The 19,012-nt window shown below is 42.0% G+C and overlaps 1 long non-coding RNA gene across 1 annotated transcript in view; it reads right to left on the bottom strand.

Annotated features, from left to right (window-relative positions):
• The window catches only part of Gm40296, a 62,964-nt gene extending 45,481 nt beyond the window's left edge, over nt 1-17,483 (bottom strand). The window contains exon 1 of the long non-coding RNA XR_868403.3: nt 17,309-17,483. This is a non-coding gene — a long non-coding RNA (predicted gene, 40296). The remainder of the gene's footprint in view (nt 1-17,308) is intronic.
• Between the last annotated feature and the right edge of the window lie 1,529 nt (nt 17,484-19,012).

Here is a 19,012-nt window from a genome sequence, read left to right as displayed (position 1 = left end):
AGTTTGGTTTGGTTTGGTTTGGTTTGGTTTGGTTTGGTTTGGTTTGGTTTGGTTTGGTTTGGTTTGGTTTGGTTTGGTTTTTTAAGAGAATTTTTATTTTTTTCTCCAATTTTTATTAGGTATTTACTTCATTTACATTTCAAATGCTATCCCGAAAGTTCCCTATACCCTCCCCACCCATTCCCCTACCCACCCACTCCCACTTCTTAGCCCTGGTGTTCCCCTGTACTGGGGCATATAAAGTTTGCAAGACCAAGGGGCCTCTCTTCCCAATGATGGCCGACTAGGCCATCTTCTGCTAAAAATGCAGATAGAGACACGAGCTCTGGGGGTACTGGTTAGTTCATATTGCTGTTCCACCTATAGGGTTGCAGATCCCTTTAGCTCCTTGGGTACTTTCTCTAGCTCCTCCATTTGGGGCCCCTGTGTTCCATCCAATAGCTGACTGTGAGCATCCACTTCTGCGTTTGCCAGGCACTGGCTTAGCCTCACAAGAGACAGCTATATCTGGGTTCTTTCAGCAAAATCTTGCTGGCGTATGCAATAGTGTCTGTGGTAGGTGGCTGATTAGATATTTTCTTCATTTAAATTTCAAATGCTATCCCCTTTCCTAGTTTCCTCTCCGAAAGTCCCCTATACCCTTCCCCCTCCCACTGCTCCCCAACCCACCCACTCCTGCTTCCTGGCCCTGGCGTTCCCTTGTACTGGGGCATATAATCTTCACAAGACCAAGGGCCTCTCCTCCCATTGATGGCCAACTAGGCCATCCTCTGCTACATATGCAGCTAGAGACATGAGCTCTGGGGGGTACTGGTTAGTTCATATTGTTGTTCCTCCTATAGAGCGTTAAGATGTTTTAAGTATTCACTTAGTACATACAGAAGCGAGCATCCTTCAGGTTTGTGAACCCTGTCATGACTAAGACACTGATGGAGAGATGGGAGTAAATGTGTGAATTAATCAGGAAGGCAAGGCAACTCAGACAGATGATGTAGAAAGGCCTCTCTGGGGAGGTAGCATTTAAGCTATAGACTTGAAAATGAGCCAGAATTTTAAAGCATAGGGTGTGACACTACAGGAGAAAGGACTGTGAGGGCAAATCCTTCACATGAATGGATTCAATGAAGTGGCCAAAGAATGAAGAAGAGTTTCAATTTCATTGTAAGAAATGTTACTACTGTCTAGCCAACCTAACTATCCCCTTTTGCAGATGTGAAGGCTGAGGCAAAGGAAAGTTAAAGGCATTTTGCAAGCCCATCTGGCTTCACCTGAAAGATTAAAGATGGACTCCATAAACATAAATTAGCCAGTTTACCTGCACCATGGCATCTTTTATAAGCTCCCATGTGTCTAACATGAAACTTCCATAGCTGTTTAAAGTCTGTGCAATGAATCCAGTAAGAAGGATGATCAAATGATTTATGTATAGGATTAAAGGTTACTGGAAAAAAAACCCACAAATACACATTAAACCTTTTCCTTTGGAGAAATACCCAGGAAGTCAAAGATTTTAACATCACAGAAACAATTCTAAAAAAAAAAAATAATAAGTTCCAGTTTGAAAAAAATGGTAGAAAAAAAGAAATAGTAAGTAATATATGATGGGTGTAGAATGAATGGTTGATTGAACTTAATCAAAAGCAGGTTGCATTTCAAGGGAGTCTGTATGTTTATATAATGACAACTATGTGGAAGGCTATTCAAATGCCCGGTACAATCAGGATGACCAGCTGGTGTGGTCCATGAACAAAAAGTACAAGACTCAATGGCAGCTGGAGGGAAGCCAGCTGTGTAGCCAGCTGTGACAGGACCTTACTGTTTCCAGTAGGTAGATTTTTCTATCTACGTATACTCAAGGCTTGGGCCCACCAACCAATGCTCTTCTTCTACCTTGGGACTTGCCTTCCCAGACTCACCGATCTTCCTAGGACTTTTCTCTCCTCAACCAAATCAATTCATTCCTCCGATCCCCAGGCTCACACTGAGTGTGGTCAAAGCAAAGCCCCATTGTCCAAAGGCAGTGCCATGACTCCCAGGGCTGCCTAGAGCTTTGGAGCGTCTTTTTGAAGAAGAACAAGACACATTTTAGTATATTTATATTCTAATCCTCCATGAAATATCTTGAGTGTATTGTTCTGTTAGAAGGCACTCTTTCCTCTCCTTGTATGGTGGGAGCTTAAAAGAAAAAATGCTGAGGTGGGAATGAGAAGCCACTCCCTAGCCTGCCCCGTGCCCATTCTACCCTCTGAGAGGGCAATGGGTAGCTGAGTGCCCTGGGGCCTTATTCCTCAGCTCCATCCATTGCTGCAACTTTGGTTTCTTTCCAGAATTTTCTTTCAGCCTGTGTATCTGATGGAGGTCTGAAGCTCAGGATTCAGCTGTCATGCATGAACTTGTTATCTAAATTTGGGAGGAATGCTGAGACTGTGCCAGAATTCAAGATGGCTAATCTCAGGCAACTCTCAGAAACTGGTACCCCCATTTTGTATGGACCACCCTTTTACTCCACATAGGACACAGTCAACAACAACAACCAAAATGAGATACAAGCCATGGTCAGAAGTTGTAAAGTCTGTTTTAAGCTCCATCCTAGACTTTAGGAATAAAATTCTTATTTTTTAGATGCTTAATTATTCCAACTCTTCCCTTGTCATTTCAGTGGTGGCATTGGGCTCTAAAACCTTGACTTAGTAAATGTGCTGCCAGCATGAAGACTCTTCCATGGCAGAGCAGCCAACAGAGCCTAGCCTTTCCCAGTGACAAAAATCAGACTCTTAACAGTAATTGTGAGTGGGTCCTTGCATAAAATCTGAAAGTTCTCGTGAGCAACTCTGTTGTGGGATTATTCCACTGATCCTCTGGGAGAGGAAAAGCTGTGCCCACTGCACAGGCTATTCAGCAAGCAAACTAGACAGAAGATATCTCCAGGGTTGTTTCTTCTACCTGAACACACAGCTTCAGGCTGTGAAAGATACATACACACTCCAGAGCCCACCGCTTTGGATGTGGAGAAAACAGTGCACATTCCATTTTGCATCTGCAAAGTCAGCCTCCTAAGCCAATCTCAATACACTCTCAGGGGTTCTAGAGTCAGGCTGGAATAGGAAAGTGCTGACTGCAGTGCCCTGGTGGGGCTGTCAGGTAGAAAAAGCACTTGGTTCACTCTGAACAGCAGTCAAAGAGGTAATATGTGGAGGAAAGAGAGAAGGGAAATCTTGCAACTCATGTGGGGCACCTCATCAAGTCATTAGGGTTGCTGATGCTACAATGAGCCAGGTCCCCGTGGCATGATAAAGTTGTTGCGAAAGATGGCTAAGATGTATATCCACTGCCAACATGGAAGTGGGAAGAGTTCCTTGTAAGTGCAGATGGGGTGCATGCTGGTTTACCATGCTGGAGGAGTTTGAGAAATAAGCTGTAGGGAGGGCTCATCTCTCAGGAGTCCCTGGCGTTTTAGGAATTTCCCCTGTGTGCCAGAACTGTTCCAAATGCTTTCACTTTGTTCACTCACTGGTGTGCAGCCCCACCGTGAAGAAACTGATGTTCTTACCCCATCCTTACAGACGAGGAGACTGAGACATAGAAGAACCCTAGCAAGTGTCAGGGAAGGAAACCTTGGCTGCCCATAACCACTACTCACCTTCTTAAACTCTGCAGCACTCTGCCTCAGAACACCATTGTCAGGATGGGAGATGTCTTTCCTGTGGCTCCTCTACATGACTTCTCTGCCCTCCTTACCAAGAACTATTCACTGATAAATCAGCCTCCTCTGCTAGTCATTGGTTAACTTGAACACCCCTTTCCTTTCTGTACATGGGAAATGAGGCCCCCCAGCTATGGTTTTTGGTAAAGATAGGCTTTGAGGTCATTTTGTTTTTCAAATATCCCTCCCACCATAGTCTCTGTATCCACCATCATGGGATGCTCAAGGCTGACAAAAGTTGCTGATGTCAGCAAACACTCACTTGATAACAGTGCGGTTGCAATGGGAACAATCAAACCAGCAGGGACTGATGCTAAAGCAAACATACAGAATGCATAGCTTTTGCTCTTTAAAATTTTATAAGTAATTCTAGACACAGTCTGAATAGTTGCTACTTGCACAGTGTTATGTGCCAGGCTCCCTCTCAAATTCTGTCCTGATGGTAACAGATTTAATCGTCATGGAAAAAAAATCCCATGCTAGTGCCTCATTTTATCCCTATTTTAGAGAGGAGAAAACCAGGGCACAAAGAACTTAAGTTTCATGGGCTGAACTAATAAGCCAACTAGAATGTAGTGTGAGTGAGGAAAGAAGTCTTTACCGAGTAGTCTGGAGGAGGCTCAAGGAAGCACATTCATCCAATGGTCAGCACAGGAGTAGGAAGCCAATGACCAGATAGAGCCAAAGGGAGCTACAGGATTTCCAGTTAGCTTGTCTGGTCAAAAGACAGGAGAAGAGCTGGAGAGATGTTGCATTAAAAACTCTTTCTGGGTTCCAGGACTCCGCCTAGACTAGTCTGCGCAGGGGACAGTGTGGAGTGCAGAAGCTAACAGCTTCTGGGTCAGGCAGAAGCCACAGAGCTTCTGGGACAGACTGTGTTTCAGGCTCCAGACATCCAGGCTCTTTCCCTGCCAGAGGAGAGGTGTCTGGCCCCGCCCGGGAGGGCTTTGCCACAGCATCTGGGGGAGACATCTTGTTTCCCAGATCCCACCGAGACTATTCTGCGCAGGTGAGAGTGTGGACTACAGAAGCTACACAGATTTTGGGACAAGCCCTGTTTCAGGCCTTCATCTTCTACCAGGAGGCACGTCTGAACGCCAGATATCTGTCCACCTTCCCTGCAAGAGGAGAGCTTGCCTGAAGAGAGTGCTCTAACCACTGAAACTCAGGAGAGAGCTAGTCTTTCAGGTCTGCTGAGAGAGGCTAACAGAATCATGAGAGGAACAAGCTCTAACCAGAGACAACTATAACAACTAACTCCAGAGATTACCAAATGATGAAAGGCAAACATAAGAATCTTACTAACAGAAACCAAGACTGCTCACCATCATCAGAACCCAGCACTCCCACCTCAGCCAGACCTGGATACCCCAACACACCCGAAAATCTAGACGCAGATTTAAAAGCATATCTCATGATGATGGTAGAGGACATCAAGAAGGACTTTAATAGCTCACTTAAAGAAATACAGGAGAACACTGCTAAAGAGTTACAAGTCCTTAAAGAAAAACAGGAAAACATATCCAAACAGGTGATGGAAATGAACAAAACCATACTAGACCTAAAAAGGGAAGCAGACACAATAAAGAAAATCCAAAGTGAGGCAACGCTGGAGATAGAAACCCTATAAAGAAATCTGGAACCATACATAAAAGCATCAGCAACAGAATACAACAAATGGAAGGGAGAATCTCAGGTGCAGGAGATTCCATAGAGAACATTGGTACAACAATCAAAAAAAATGCAAAATGCAAAAAGATCCTAACTCAAAACATCCAGGAAATCCAGGAAACAATGAGAAGACCAAACCTATGGATAATAGGAGTAGATGACAGTGAAGATTTTCAACTTAAAGGACCAGCAAATATCTTCAAAAAAATTATTGAAGAAAACTTCCCAAACCTAAAGAAAGAGGTGACCATGAACATACAAGAAACCTACAGAACTCCAAATAGACTGGACCAGAAATGAAATTCCTCCTGACACATAATAATCAGAACAACAAATGCACTAAATAAAGATAGAATATTAAAAGCAGTAAGGGAAAAAGGTCAAGCAACATATAAAGGCAAACATATCAGAATTACACCAGATTTTTCACCAGAGACTATGAAAGCCAGAAGAGCCTGTACAGATGTTATACAGACACTAAGAGAACACAAATTCCAGTCCAGGCTACAATACCCAGCCAAACTTTCAATTACCTTAGAGGGAGAAACCAAAGTATTCCACCACAGAACCAAATTCACCCATTATCTCTCCACAAATCCAGCCATTCAAAGGATAATAACAGAAAAAAAAAATACAAGGACGGAAACCTCGTCCTAGAAAAAGCAAGAAAGTAATCCTTCAACAAACCTAAAAGAACACAGCCACAAGAACAGAATGCCAAATCTAACAACAAAAATAATGGGAAGGAACAATTACTTTTCCTTAATATCTCTTAATATCAATGGACTCAATTCTCCAATAAAAAGACATACACTAACAGAATGGCTACACAAACAGGACCCTACATTTTGTTGCTTACAGGAAACCCATTTCAGGGAAAAAGACAGACACTACCTCAGGGTGAAAGGCAGGGAAAACAATTTTCCAAGGAAATGGTCTGAAGAAACAAGCTGGAGTAGCCATTCTAATATCAAATAAAATCGACTTCCAACCCAAAGTTATCAAAAAACGACAAGGAGGGGCCTTCATACTCATCAAAGGTAAAATCTTCGAAGAAGAACTCTCAATTCTGAATATCTATGCTCCAAATGCAAGAGCAGCCACATTCATTAAAGAAACTTTAATAAAGCTCAAAGCACACATTGTACCTCACACAATAATAGTGGGAGACTTTAACACACCACTCTCATCAATGGACAGATTGTGGAAACAGAAACTAAACAGAGACACAGTGAAACTAACAGACGTTATGAAACAAATGGATTTTTCAGATATCTAAAGAACATTTTATCTTAAAACAAAAGGATATACCTTCTTCTCAGCACCTCATGGTACCTTCTCCAAAATTGACCATATAATTGGTCACAAAAAAGACATTAACAGATACAAAAATATTGAAATTGTCCCAGGCATCCTATCAGATCACCATGGACTAAGGCTGATCTTCAATAACAATATAAATAATAGAAAGCCAACACTCACGTGGAAACTGAACAACACTCTTCTCAATGATACCTTGGTCAATATAGGAATAAAGAAAGAAATTAAAGACTTTTTAGAGTTTAACGAAAATGAAGCCACAATGTACCCAAACTTATGGGACACAAAGAAAGCATTTTTAAGAGGAAAACTCATAGCTCTGAGTGCCTCCAAAAAGAAAGTAGAGAGAGCACACACTAGCAGCTTGACAACACACCTAAAAGCTCGAGAACAAAAGGAAGCAAATTCATCCAAGAAGAGTAGATGGCAGGAAATAATCAAACTCAGGGGCGAAATCAACCAAGTGAAAACAACAAGAACTATTCAAAGAATCAACCAAACGAGGAGCTGGTTCTTTGATAAAATCAACAAGATAGATAAACCCTTAGCCAGACTCACTGGAGGGCACTGGGAAAGCATCCTAATTAACAAAATCAGAAATGAAAAGGGAGACATAACAACAGATCCTGAAGAAATTCAAAATACCATCAGATTTTTCTACAAAAGGCTATACTCAACAAAACTGGAAAACCTGGATGAAATGGACAAATTTCTAGACAGATACCAGGTACCAAAGTCAAATCAGGATCAGGTTAATGATCTAAACAGTCCTATATCCCCTAAGAAATAGAAGCAGTCATTAATACTCTACCAACCAAAAAAAAAAAAAAAAAGCCCAGGACCAGATGGGTTTAGTGCAGAGTTCTATCAGACCTTCAAAGAAGATCAAATTCCAGTTCTTCACAAACTATTCCACAAAATAGAAACAGAAGGTGCCCTACCAAATGCAAATCAAAACAACCCTGAGATTCCACCTCACACCAGTCAGAATGGCTAAGATCAAAAATTCAGGTGACAGCAGATGCTGGCGTGGATGTGGAGAAAGAGGAACACTCCTCCATTGTTGGTGGGATTGCAGGCTTGTACAACCACTCTGGAAATCAGTCTGGCGGTTCCTCAGAAAACTGGACATAGTACTACCGGAGGATCCAGCAATACCTCTCCTGGGCATATATCCAGAAGATGCCCCAACTGGTAAGAAGGACACATGCTCCACTATGTTCATAGCAGCCTTATTTATAATAGCCAGAAGCTGGAAAGAACCCAGATGCCCCTCAACAGAGGAATGGATACAGAAAATGTGGTACATCTACACAATGGAGTACTACTCAGCTATTAAAAAGAATGAATTTATGAAATTCCTAGCTAAATGGATGGACCTGGAGGGCATCATCCTGAGTGAGGTAACACATTCACAAAGGAACTCACACAATATGTACTCACTGATAAGTGGATAATAGCCCAAAACCTAGGATACCCAAGATATAAGATACAATTTCCTAAACACATGAAACTCAAGAAAAATGAAGACTGAAGTGTGGACACTATGCCCCTCCTTAGAAGTGGAAACAAAACACCCTTGAAAGGAGTTACAGAGACAAAGTTTGGAGCTGAGATGAAAGGATGGACCATGTAGAGACTGCCATATCCAGGGATCCACCCCATGATCAGCATCCAAACGCTGACACCATTGCATACACTAGCAAGATTTTATCGAAAGGACCCAGATGTAGCTGTCTCTTGTGAGACTATGCCTGGGCCTAGCAAACACAGAAGTGGATGCTCACAGTCAGCTAATGGATGGATCACAGGGCTCCCAATGGAGGAGCTAGAGAAAGTACCCAAGGAGCTAAAGGGATCTGCAACCCTATAGGTGGAACAACATTATGAACTAACCAGTACCCCGGAGCTCTTGACTCTAGCTGCATATGTATCAAAAGATGGCCTAGTCGGCCATCACTGGAAAGAGAGGCCCATTGGACACGCAAACTTTATATGCCCCAGTACAGGGGAACGCCAGGGCCAAAAAGGGGGAGTGGGTGGGTAGGGGAGTGGGGATGGGTGGGTATGGGGGACCTTTGGTATAGCATTGGAAATGTAAATGAGCTAAATACCTAATAAAAAATTTAAAAAAAAAGAAGGTGCCCTACCCAATTCATTCTATGAAGCCACATTTACTCTGATACCTAAACCACAGAAAGACCCAACAAAGATAGAGAACTTCAGACCAATTCCCCTTATGAATATCGATGCAAAAATACTCAATAAAATTCTCGATAACCGAATCCAAGAACACATTAAAACTATCATCCATCCTGACCAAGTAGGTTTTATTCCAGGGATGCAGGGATGGTTTAATATACGGAAATCCATCAACGTAATCCATTATATAAACAAACTCAAAGACAAAAAACACATGATCATCTCGTTAGACTCAGAGAAAGCATTTGACAAGATCCAACACCCATTCATGATAAAAGTCTTGGAAAGACCAGGAATTCAAGGCCCATACCTAAACATGATAAAAGCAATCTACAGCAAACAAGTAGCCAACATCAAAGTAAATGGTGAGAAGCTGGAAGCAATCCCACAAAAATCAGGGACTAGAAAAGGCTGTCCACTTTCTCCTTACCTATTCAACACTGTACTTGAAGTCCTAGCCAGAGCAATTCGACAACAAAAGGAGATAAAGGGGAAACAAATTGGAAAGGAAGAAGTCAAAATATCACTTTTTGCAGATGATACGATAGTATATATAAGTGACCCTAAAAATTCCACCAGAGAACTCCTAAACCTGATAAACAGCTTCGGTGAAGTAGCTGGATATAAAATTAACTCAAACAAGTCAATGGCCTTTCTCTACACAAAGAATAAACAGGCTGAGAAAGAAATTAGGGAAACAACACCCTTTTCAATAGTCACAAATAATATAAAATATCTCGGCGTGACTCTAACTAAGGAAGTGAAAGATCTGTATGATAAAAACTTCAAGTCTCTGAAGAAAGAAATTAAAGAAGATCTCAGAAGATGGAAAGATCTCCCATGCTCATGGATTGGCAGGATCAACATTGTAAAAATGGCTATCTTGCCAAAAGCAATCTACAGATTCAATGCAATCCCCATCAAAATTCCAACTCAATTCTTCAACGAATTAGAAGGAGCAATTTGCAAATTCATCTGGAATAACAAAAAACCTAGGATAGCAAAAACTCTTCTCAAGGATAAAAGAACCTCTGGTGGAATCACCATGCCTGACCTAAAGCTTTACTACAGAGCAATTGTGATCAAAACTGCATGGTACTGGTATAGAGACAGACAAGTAGACCAATGGAATAGAATTGAAGACCCAGAAATGAACCCACACACCTATGGTCACTTGATCTTCGACAAGGGAGCTAAAACCATCCAGTGGAAGAAAGACAGCATTTTCAACAATTGGTGCTGGCACAACTGGTTGTTATCGTGTAGAAGAATGCGAATTGATCCATACTTATCTCCTTGTACTAAGGTCAAATCTAAGTGGATCAAGGAACTTCACATAAAACCAGAGACACTGAAACTTATAGAGGAGAAAGTGGGGAAAAGCCTTGAAGATATGGGCACAGGGGAAAAATTCCTGAACAGAACAGCAATGGCTTGTGCTGTAAGATCGAGAATTGACAAATGGGACCTAATGAAACTCCAAAGTTTCTGCAAGGCAAAAGACACCGTCAATAAGACAAAAAGACCACCAACAGATTGGGAAAGGATCTTTACCTATCCTAAATCAGATAGGGGACTAATATCCAACATATATAAAGAACTCAAGAAGGTGGACTTCAGAAAATCAAATAACCCCATTAAAAAATGGGGCTCAGAACTGAACAAAGAATTCTCACCTGAGGAATACCGAATGGCAGAGAAGCACCTGAAAAAATGTTCAACATCCTTAATCATCAGGGAAATGCAAATCAAAACAACCCTGAGATTCCACCTCACACCAGTCAGAATGGCTAAGATCAAAAATTCAGGTGACAGCAGATGCTGGCGTGGATGTGGAGAAAGAGGAACACTCCTCCATTGTTGGTGGGATTGCAGGCTTGTACAACCACTCTGGAAATCAGTCTGGCGGTTCCTCAGAAAACTGGACATAGTACTACCGGAGGATCCAGCAATACCTCTCCTGGGCATATATCCAGAAGATGCCCCAACTGGTAAGAAGGACACATGCTCCACTATGTTCATAGCAGCCTTATTTATAATAGCCAGAAGCTGGAAAGAACCCAGATGCCCCTCAACAGAGGAATGGATACAGAAAATGTGGTACATCTACACAATGGAGTACCACTCAGCTATTAAAAAGAATGAATTTATGAAATTCCTAGCCAAATGGATGGACCTGGAGGGCATCATCCTGAGTGAGGTAACACATTCACAAAGGAACTCACACAATATGTACTCACTGATAAGTGGATATTAGCCCAAAACCTAGGATATCCAAGATATAAGATACAATTTCCTAAACACATGAAACTCAAGAAAAATGAAGACTGAAGTGTGGACACTATGCCCCTCCTTAGAAGTGGGAACAAAACACCCTTGGAAGGAGGTACAGAGACAAAGTTTGGAGCTGAGATAAAAAGATGGACCATGTAGAGACTGCCATATCCGGGGATCCATCCCATAATCAGCTTCCAAATGCTGACACCATTGCATACACTAGCAAGATTATGCTGAAAGGACCCTGATATAGCTGTCTCTTGTCAGAGTATGCCTGGGCCTAGCAAACATAGAAGTGGATGCTCACAGTCGGCTATTGGATGGAACACATGGCCCCCAATGAAGGAGCTAGAGAAAGTACCCAAGAAGCTAAAGGGATCTGCAACCCTATAGGTGGAACAACATTATGAACTAACCAGTACCCCGGAGCTCTTGACTCTAGCTGCATATGTATCAAAAGATGGCCTAGGCGGCCATCACTGGAAAGAGAGGCCCATTGGACACGCAAACTTTATATGCCTCAGTACAGGGGAACGCCAGGGCCAAAAAAGGGGAGTGGGTGGGTAGGGGAGTGGGGGTGGGTGGCTATGGGGAACTTTTGGTATAGCATTGGAAATGTAAATGAGCTAAATACCTAATAAAAAATGGAAAAAAAATAACTTCAAGTCTCTGAAGAAAGAAATTAAAGAAGATCTCAGAAGATGGAAAGATCTCCCATGCTCATGGATTGGCAGGATCAATATAATAAAAATGGCTATCTTGCCAAAAGCAATCTACAGAGTCAATGCAATCCCCATCAAAATTCCAACTCAATTCTTCAACGAATTAGAAAGGGCAATTGGCAGATTCATCTGGAATAACAAAAAACCTAGGATAGCAAAAACTCTCCTCAAGGATAAAAGCACCTCTGGTGGAATCACCATGCCTGACCTAAAATCCTGGGGATTTTGCCTGTTCCATAAGTCTCTTGATCCCCAGCCATCTTCTGCCATGTGTAAGACTTCTTATGGGTAAAGACACAGCATAATGAAGAGTAGAGGGTTCTACCCTAGTTACTTAGCATCTCTTTGTGATTCCTATTAAAGCCTTGGCTTAGTTCACCCCCTTCTCCCTCTTCTTTCTCCTTTCCCTCTTTCCCTGTCTCTCCTCTCTCTCTGTATATATGTCCCTATCTGCCTGCGCGCACACACACTTATGATGGGTTCACTTGTGAATACAGTCATGTAGAAACCAGAGAACATCTCATATGCCATTCCTCAGAAGCTCCGTTCACCTTGTTTCAAGACAAGGTTTCCCAGTGGCCTAGAACTCCCCACGTCAGCTAGACTGACTAACTAGCCAGACGCTCAAGGGACTCCCTCTTTCTTCCTCCCAAGGGCTGGGATTACAAGTGTGCACCACCTTCTCCAGCTTTCCTCCAGTGGGTTTTGGGGATTAAAGTTAGGGTTTTCAAAACAAACCCTTTACCAAGTTGTCTCCCCAGCCACCTGAATTACTTTTAACCTAATATCCGTGATAGCTTGTCATAAGGAAACTAAAGAGTCAGTTACAGAAATTTACAGAGATTATACAAAATTCACCCATATGCTCCAAATGTAATTTCCCTGTTATTAACATCTTATGTAGATATAGGTATGGTATTTTGTCATAATTAACAAACCAATGTTGATATGCCATTATTAATTGAATGTTATAAATTTATTCTATCTTCCTTAATCTTTAGCAATATCCTATTTTCTGTTCCATGAACCTAGCTAGAATCTGACACAGCATCTGGTCTTCTTGTCTCCCTAAATTCCCCTTGGTTGTGATGTTTCAGCCTTTTTTTTTTATTATGAGCCCAACAGTTTTGAGGAATGCTAATGAGATATTCAGAAAATTCCCTTCAATTAAGATTTGCTGACTCTCAGAATGCAGCATCATGGAGGAAAGAAGAAAACTTCTCATGGCATCGTGTCAAGGCCACATGCCAGTCACATGTATGTGTCTTCTGATGTTGACTTCTACGTTCCTAAACTTCCTCTGTTGCTATGACAAAAGTAACAAGGAGGAGCAGGTTTGCTTAGGCATCCATTGCAACAGGGAAATCACAGCAGCCAGAACTTGCAGTGGATGGTCATACTGTGCTGCCGTCGGGAAGCCTGAAGAGATGCACTCTGGTGCTCAGAGGACTCTCCTACTCCACTCAGTCCTGGCCTTCAGCCTATGGAATGGGGTCACGCACAGCTAAAGAGATAAACCTAATCTAAACAAGCCCTCCTAGGCTTGTTTCCTAGTTGACTATAGTGGCTCACAACCACTTGTAACTTTACTCCTACAGGATCTGATAGCTCTGGATTTCTTGAGCACCTAAATGTATACATCTATCTGAAGACCTTAGAAAAGCAAAAACAAGCCAAGACCAGAAAAATGACCACAAATAACAAAGATAAGGGCATCAATTAATAAAATGGAGACTAAAAGAAAGGAGCAAAGTGTTGGATCTTTAAAATATTAAATTAGATTGACAAACACCAAGGCAAACTAAATTTTTAAAAAGGTTCCAAATTAACAAAATCAGGGATTAAAATGTTACTATGGATTTTAATAAATTACACAGAATCATTTAAAAGTACTTTGAGAACTTACAGTTTAAATAACTGAGAAATCTAAAAGAAGTTGATAAATTCCTATACATGTATAGCCTAAAAGAATTAAATCTGAAATATACAAACAATAGAAAGATATCAATGAGATTGGAATAATAATAATAATAATAAAGTTTCCAATTTAAAAACCAGGATGGATGAATCTACTGATGAACTATATGAAACCCTTAAAGCAGGGCTAACAATATCTCCATTCTATGAACCAGCAAATTCCTGATACCAAAATCAGAGAAGGACCCAACAAAGAAAAAAACATATAGACCAACTTCCCTAATGGACATAGACAAAAAAAGCTCGCAATAAAATTCTTGCCAACCCAATTCCAGAACACCTACACCAACCATCTTGGTTTCATTCCAGTGATACCAAGAGGCTGGCTCAACATATGTAAATCAGGCAGTGTAAATGAGCTCATAAGTCAGAGATAAGACATGGGTGGCCAGTGTCTGCACTCCCGCCCAATACTGTCCTCAAATTCTTAGCTACAGCCATAAGGCAAGAAAAAGAAAAAAGGGAGGGAGTACACATAAGAAATTCAAACTCAAATTAGTACTTGCTGATAGTATATGACCCTATGCTTAAAAAAAAAAAAAACACAAAATACCTAGAATAACCTGACCAAGGATATGAAAAAAACACTGAAATATGTACTTTGAGATGCTAAAAGAAGAAACTGAAGACAGTAGACAATCCAAAACCTTCTCAAGTCATGGGTTGACTAAATTAATATTGTAAAAATGACTCAGATCTTACCCAAAGTATCTGCAGATTCGATGCAATCCTCATAAACACCCCACAGACACTTCTCTCGACCCCATTTCCCTGTTCTCTCTATCCTTTCATAGTTCTAGTGAGAGGAGTCTGGGTGATTCTCACGCTTTTCCTCTTGTCGGTTTTGTGTGTGTGTGTGTGTGTGTGTGTGTGTGTGTGTGTGTGTGTGTGTGTGTGTGTGTGTGTATTCATTTTAATTGATAGAAAATAGTACTTATTGGTGGTTACCATCTGATATCCCCATGCTTGTGTGTCTCCCAGGATTCCTTTCTACGTATTGCTTTCCTGAGTCTGAGAATGGTATGCTTAGGTATATCCACCCAAAGATAATCTCTTAGTCTTAGAGCTCTAATTTGATGCCTCTATTAATTTGGCGAAGCCTTGGGCCCTCGTTATCTAGATATTTTTCTAGAATATCTCTTCTCTTTCCTTGTGTGTTTTTCCAGCACATGAATTCATGCCTTCATCATCCATCCCTCAGCCTGGAGTAGCTGAAGATGCTGAAGCCTCCCTGCCTCCAGCGCCTTCTGTGCTTGTTCACACTGAGCCACTGTGTGTTAGACTGTGGTCCTTATTGGTGTACTGGTAAAACAGCATCAGTGGGGAAGAGCATTCTGCTATGCTCCGAGGAACACTAGGCTTTTCAGCACATATCTGGTCTTAGGGCTGGGATGCTATACACACTGTTTGGGGGGCTGGCTTTAGGGGGGTGTTTTGGTTTGGTTTTTGTTTGTTCAGTAGTTTAACCCACCACCCCCACATTCCTGCATCTCTCCCTTAGTGCAACATCCCCAAGCTAATTCTTGAAACTGTGACTCCACCCTGGTTTAGACTGTCTCTAGGGCCGGCCATGATATTCCCTCTCGCCTGCACAACATTTATGTGCATTGTTCTTTCTTTGTGTCATACTTCTCTCTGAAAATGCTTTCTTCGTGCTGACCTGTTAATACTCAACAGAAGAATTTCTTCTTGGAAGAAAGTGCCGTCCACCCTTCAGGATAACTGCAGACTCTCCTTCTATGTGCACACCCACAGACCTGTTTCCTGTGTCACCTCATACCCTCTCAATGTTTTGATTTGTTTCCATGTCTTTCTTCAATACTAAACTGTAATCTTAAGATAAATGGGAATTATCTCTCCCTTATACCATTTGGTCCTTACAACCTATTCTTATACATAGCAGATGCAGATAAACTCTGAGGAAAAAGCAGAGCACTCCCAGTACAGTAGAAACCATCTAAGGCACAGCCGGGCCACTTCACACTGAGGCATAATGGCATTTTATAAAAAGCTGCTGTAGTCCCAAGAAATGGGTTCTCCAGTTATAAATATTTTTTTAAGATCACATGCAATTGTGCCTCTATTTTATGGTATAAAACTCTCAAAATGAGGAAATGTCTGTGAGATCCATGTTTAAGGCCCTTTCATTCCCTTGCCATTATTTCTCTGCGTGGTGACCTTTAAATTTAGCCTGAGTATAAGTGAGGTTGTCAGAACATCGGGTTACATTATGCAGTTCAACTATTTGTGCCTTGTAAAGACAACGTATATTCCAACAAGGAGCGCACAGTGGAGGAGGTGCCCTGGCGATATTCTGGAATTATCAGAGCCAGAATGCATCCAGAAGTCAGTCAGTGCTTAGGACGACTCCGCCTTCTTGAAAAGCTGCTTGCTGAAAACAGGTTTTCATTTATTCTCCCAGAAGATAAGATAACCTGTGGCTGCTGTGTGGCCTTGCTTCCCTGGCATCTTGGAGAGAAACGTGTTTGAAGGCTACAGGAGGGGGTTGGAGAGGGCGGGGCAGGGGGCGGGGCGGGACAGGGCGGGGCGGGACAGGGCGGGGCGAGTAGACTGTGTTGTCTGCCTGCAGGGCTGGTTTTTCCGTGGGGGCACTGAGGAGGCTTTGAATAGTAAACTGAACCTAAGGCTCCAAGGCTTCCCAAACTGGTGCTAGTACTAAAGGACCTTTTGTAGGCATGAAGAATCTCCCAACTCCTTTCTTAGCTGTTTGATTAGCTGCCCTCACCTTCTCACTGATAAATAGCTCAGACATGACGCCTGGGTCCTGTAGCCAATTTCTTGGAGGCAGTTTCAGAGGCTGAGCAGGATGGGCAAGAAGCACAGGGAGGAGGGGAGGGAGACCCAACCTTTGTGCCTCGACAAAGACTTTATGTTGTGCTGGAGTTCCAAGGCACGTGCTATTAGCTGATATCTAAGGGGAAAAAAAAGAGGAAGAAGAGAAAGAAATGGTTCAAGCACGTGGAAACTAGATTGGTCCTTGGAAACTGCAACAAGGCACTAGATAGAGATGCCCTCCTAGAATGAGCCAGCTCAAGGTCAAATGACAGCCGTGATAATGACCTGCACACTTTTACAAATCCTGAAGTACATGCATGGCAGGAAGGTCATCAGATAATGAGAGATGTGCATGCTGTTGGGCCTGTGACTAAGTTCCAGACACTACTCGGTGGAGTCACCTGCAACTGCCATTTTTCCCAAAATGCTTCTATCTGAGATTAACTCTCTTGATTCAATACACACACACACACACACACACACACACACACACACACACACACGCCTGCATACCTATAGCTATACCTATAAGTATAGGTATATACCTATAAATATAGGTATATATATAGGTATAGGTATAGAGATTTCTATTCTGTCCTGACACTCTGGTCCAGCATGCCTCGGCGACCTGCCTCCTTACCTTAGACAGTGGTTCCACTTCCTTCAAAGAGGTGATGGTTAACCTTGATCTTCAATGTGATTTTATTGAGTAGCACAGTTGAAAACATCTCTGCTGTTGATAAGGAGGAGTGGAGTGGGATAAGAACATTTCCAAAGATGATTAGCCAAGGAAGGAGTGTCAGCCCTGAATGTTGATAGCACCATCCACTGGGCTGAAGGCCTAAATAGAATGAAAGAACAAGAAGGGCTGGGGCTCAGCGATAAAATGCCTGCCTGTGGTGTGTGAGATCTTGGGTTTGATCACCAGCACAGACAAAAAGGATAAGGTAGAAGAAGCCCACTAGCACCTTTCTGTTTTATCTCTCTCTCTCTGTCTCTCCCTCTACCACCCACCAATTTCCTCTCCCCTTTCTGACTACCATGAGCTGAACAGCTCTGCTTCTCCATAGTCTTCTACCATGATTCTCTTTCCCACCACAGCCCAAATCCAATGGAGCCAGATCACCATGGAGTGAGCTCTCTGAAACTTTGAGACAAAAATCTTTTCTCCTTTTAAATTGTTCTCTTGAGTATTGGTCACAGCAGATTGGTCACATCAATACAATAATGATGATGATCATAATATTTTTAAAAGAGAAAGCAAGAATCTAACAAGCTATGGCTCTAAGGAGAGACAAATGAAGAAATGTAACAGTGTCTGGCACATAGTATCCTAAAGAACAACCCACAAAGATTGTCTAAGTGCTATTCCAGGTTTCCTTCATCCTAGGAACTTCTTATGAACGAGCATTTGGATCTTTCTAGGGCTGGCAATAAAATTCTAAAGTAACACTCTGGTATTCTCCTCGGATAATTGTATCTTCTCTGACAAGGATTGTCAGCCAAAGGTACCCATTTTCCCTGGCTCTATGGACCCAAGGTGGGTCTGTAAGACTCTCCATCATTCCCCCAGCCACGTTATGCTTTCTGCTAGTACTGAAGCTATGCTGTGCTCATGCAATTGTTTTCTCAACAAAGACAATGGACAATGAATTTGTTGAAATCAGGAAAGTGATTTATCAGATCGTTATTGGTTACATTAAAAATTAACCTTTGTTGCTGCAACCGAAGACTCAACATATACATTATTAGAAGAAGATACTGTTACCAAATAATTAGCCTTGCCAGCATTTACTGACTCTGCATTGGCTGTGTGGTAACGTTTAGTATGTCTCTACAGTGGTGGGTGTCTTGACCCCATTTTGCAGATAAAACCCTAGTCACCTGCCATTGCACTTGTGACTTGCTTTGTAGCCTTCAACGTTTCTCTGAGTCTGTCTGTGTCTCTCTGTCCTGGTGTGTTGTGGGGTTGCTTATACCACTGACACACAGGAGACTTCAGGAAATCAAAAGGGATGCAGAAGAAAGCAGAGCACCTTAGGTGCCAAATGCCCTTTAAACCATATCTGACTTCCTGTGATCAAAATTGGCGTTTTCAATCATCGGTTTTTGATGGCTCCTTTAAACCATCTGCTGTTCTTCATGCGTGACAACATTAGATAGTGCAGGTTTCTGTGAAAAGTTCAGTGACTACAGACTTCCGGGTAACAAGTTGTTTGTTTGTTTGCTTGCTTGTTTGTTTGTTTGTTTGTTTGTTTTACCCTGCAAGAAACACAGTCCTTATATGGATATTCCCACTCCTTCGTTCCTGTGTTCTGTGATCGTGGCTTGTATTCTTGGCTTT

Source organism: Mus musculus, chromosome 5 (assembly GCF_000001635.26).
Source record: "Mus musculus strain C57BL/6J chromosome 5, GRCm38.p6 C57BL/6J".
Lineage (NCBI taxonomy): Eukaryota > Metazoa > Chordata > Mammalia > Rodentia > Muridae > Mus > Mus musculus.
Note: the sequence above shows the minus strand (reverse complement) of the source record. Positions and strands in the feature narration are given on the sequence as shown.